Here is a 3,206-nt window from a genome sequence, read left to right as displayed (position 1 = left end):
ACACAAACACACAAACACACACATACACATGCATAAACACACAAATACAGAACAAACAAACAATAACAACAACTACAATAACAATAGCAACAACAACAACGACGACGACGACGACGACGACGACGACGACGACGACAAAACAAACAAAATATGTATTAACGGTGTAAATTCAAAATAGCTGCATGAACACCAATCCCTGGCCTTCCCCAAATCTTCAATATCGTTCTACTCTGCCTTTGAAATTCCCTAGATAAACATCGATGGTACAGGTGCATAATTTTATTTGTGTAATATTTATTTTTATTTAAAAAGTTGGAGGCTATGTTTAAAGCCAGTGACGTCCTACCTGGTGTTGTTATCAAGAGTTACGTCCCTGTGTTGTGGCCCCGCCCCCGGCCTGGCGGAAGTGTTACGTGTCACGCTCTCCTTTGGGACATGGATATATCTACTACTATCATGTTACAGTCCATGGCCACAACGACATGTGCCAAACTGAACACCCCGACACAAACTCCGTTACACACAAGATAAGCTCTGCTAATCTGCTCCCCCTTGTTGGCAGTTGGTTTGATCGCACCAAGGCACATCTCAGTCTTCCAGTTGATCCTTCGTTCTTCATTGTTTGGCCTTCACTTCGTGGTGGTTTTAAAGGTAATACAAAACACGAACGATTAATTGTAAGTAAAATTCGCAGTCGGAGCGTTCTGAAGACAACTGTTTATTAGTTATGTTCAGCGTAAAAATGCATTTGGATACACAAGTCTTTACCGTGTTTGCGGCCGCGGGTCGGCCAGGGGAAAGGAACCGGTATTGAAGAATCCTCACTCTTTATAGTGTTTCAAGTCTTAGCACATCAATATTTCAGCGGAATTTCATAAATAATAGAGCGATCGCCTTGGTTTTCTCAGAGCGATACAATAATCGACTGGAAGCTTTGTAGGGAGACTGGGGGAGGTGGAAAAGGAGAGAGGGGTTGGGGGGGGGACGGAGGAGGTTGCTACGACAAGCTAAGGGGAAACTAGACTCTCGGACAATGCACGCGGCTGCCCACCGATCACTTAGACACACTGTAAGCTTTACTGGAGGGTTTGATAGACACATGTCATGACAAAGTAGAGAGAAAAACAAAAGGTGATGAGACAAGAGGAGGAAAGAATCTGGAGGTGACCTTTATGGTTGCTTTGATTTCGCACGGGAATTTGTACTCCAGGAGATAGGGTTCTTATAAGGCATATTCTAGAAGAGACTTTATCTCTTGAGGATGGGCATTCTGCTGTGGCCTCTTTTGTTCTTTCAAGTTTTGCTGTGGCCAACTTTTCAGAGAACCCGTTGTTTCGCTTTTCCAAGGGCCATAGTTTATTTGATTTTGTTTTGTTTCGCTTTTCCAGGGGCCATAGTTTATTTGATTTTGTTTTGTTTCGCTTTTCCAAGGGCCATAGTTTATTTGATTTTGTTTTGTTTCGCTTTTTTCTTGCCCCAAAACTGACCGACATGATCTCTTAGAAGACCAGTAAAGAGTAAATTACTGCTTCCCCTACCGCTTCCAGTATAAGTTTGATTACACTTTCGTCACAGTTTTCTTTTATGTATAAATTACAAACTTCCAGCACCAATCGCTGGACTGCAGAGTGGATGGCCATGGTTCGAATCCCCAACGGGGGGGTTCTTAACTTGATTTGTTTTGGAGACTTTTCAAAGCTCTCAACCCACCTAGCTATCGGAGATGGACTTTAAATTAGGAGATCCAACTTCTTAAAAGTGGCGTAAAACCACTTAAAAGTGGCGTAAAACCAAACAATGACCAATGTCTAACATAATATACCAACAAAAATGTTATTAGACTTTTTCCTTGGACAGAGAGCCAAATGAACTCACCATAGGAACGTAACAAAACTAGTACTGCAGAACAAAAAGTCAGAGACAAATTTTAATACTGTACTTTGTAGAGTAGTTTAAGTACCGGCTTTATACTAAATCAGTGACACTCAGTTTCTCTTGTGAGTTCAAGTGTAGGGCGATATTATCTAATAGTTCCAGATAAATTTTCAAAATATTTTTAGTCTCAACTTCTCCTCTCCTTGCACCCATCCCACCTCCTTCTCCTCTTCTTCTCCTTCGCCTCCTTCTTTTCTTCCTTCTTTTCTTCCTTCTTTTCCTCCTTCTTTTTTTTGTTTTCGTCCTCCTTCCTCCTCATCCTCCTCCTCCTCCTCCTTTTCTTAGTCTTTCTCATCCCTTTTCTTCTTTATTTAAAATCTTTCTCCTCTTCCTCCTCCGCATAATACTGTGAGCCCAGTTTTCCAAAGGGAATTAAAAAGAGATATTTTCAATTGTTATTTTTATATATTCCTGTCCTTGCTATCGAGTTTTGATTTCTTGTTATCATTCTCTTCATCCTCTCACAACATTTCCTGTTTGTTAATCTTATATCACCAACCCTGCCCCGCCCACAACCTTCAAAATCCTTCTACTCTACCTTAGAAATCCCACAGAAAAACATCGATGTTATGTGTGCATTATTTTATTTATTTATCTTTATTTGTATTTTAAAAATTAAAAGCTATAATATTTAAAGCCTGTGACTTCCTACCTGGTGTTGCTGTCAAGAGTTATGTCCCTGACCTGTGCTTGCCATTGATGTTAACTCTAACTATGTACAACAATGAAGACAACAACGACGAGGATGGCGAGGACAACAACAGCAACAGCAACTTATTCTGCTACATCAATGATTATTATTATGTCGCTTTTATCTCAATGCACCCCTGCGGGTTGTTGGCGGGTGGTGGTCTGATGTGGTTTGCTCCTTCTTTCCTATCAAATATCTAACGTCCTGATCTCTCCTCCTTCTTTTTGTTTTTGTTACCCTCTTGTAACCTTCTAATCTTGTACGACTTAATTGTGTTGTAAGTACCATAGAACCTGAACCTAAGACTGTCTTAATCTCTCCTCCTTCTTTTTTTGTGTTGTTTCTTTCTCTCTTTTATCGCTTCTGATCCGCATTTATATGACTAATTATGTTGCAGGTGTCGTAAAACGCTTACTATAACTAAAATGAACTCCACCCCCCCCCCTCCCAATCAACCCCCAATCCCCAGTTCAGCTCGTACCACCACCTCCACCGCCGACGACAGCAAACACAACCAACAGACAAGACGAGTCCTTTTGGTAATAATTAATGACGTCCATGAACAACTGCCCCCCCCCCC

The 3,206-nt window shown here is 41.1% G+C and overlaps 1 protein-coding gene across 1 annotated transcript in view; it reads right to left on the bottom strand.

Annotated features, from left to right (window-relative positions):
• The window catches only part of LOC101859216 (brain-specific homeobox/POU domain protein 3-like), a 41,568-nt gene extending 40,785 nt beyond the window's left edge, over positions 1–783 (bottom strand). Inside the window, exon 1 of the mRNA XM_035973387.1 lies at positions 347–783. The gene's annotated coding sequence lies outside the window, so the exon portion shown is untranslated. The remainder of the gene's footprint in view (positions 1–346) is intronic.
• Positions 784–3,206: the final 2,423 nt, after the last annotated feature.

This window comes from Aplysia californica, unplaced genomic scaffold (assembly GCF_000002075.1).
Source record: "Aplysia californica isolate F4 #8 unplaced genomic scaffold, AplCal3.0 scaffold01187, whole genome shotgun sequence".
In the NCBI taxonomy this organism is placed as follows: Eukaryota; Metazoa; Mollusca; class Gastropoda; order Aplysiida; family Aplysiidae; genus Aplysia; species Aplysia californica.
Note: the sequence above shows the minus strand (reverse complement) of the source record. Positions and strands in the feature narration are given on the sequence as shown.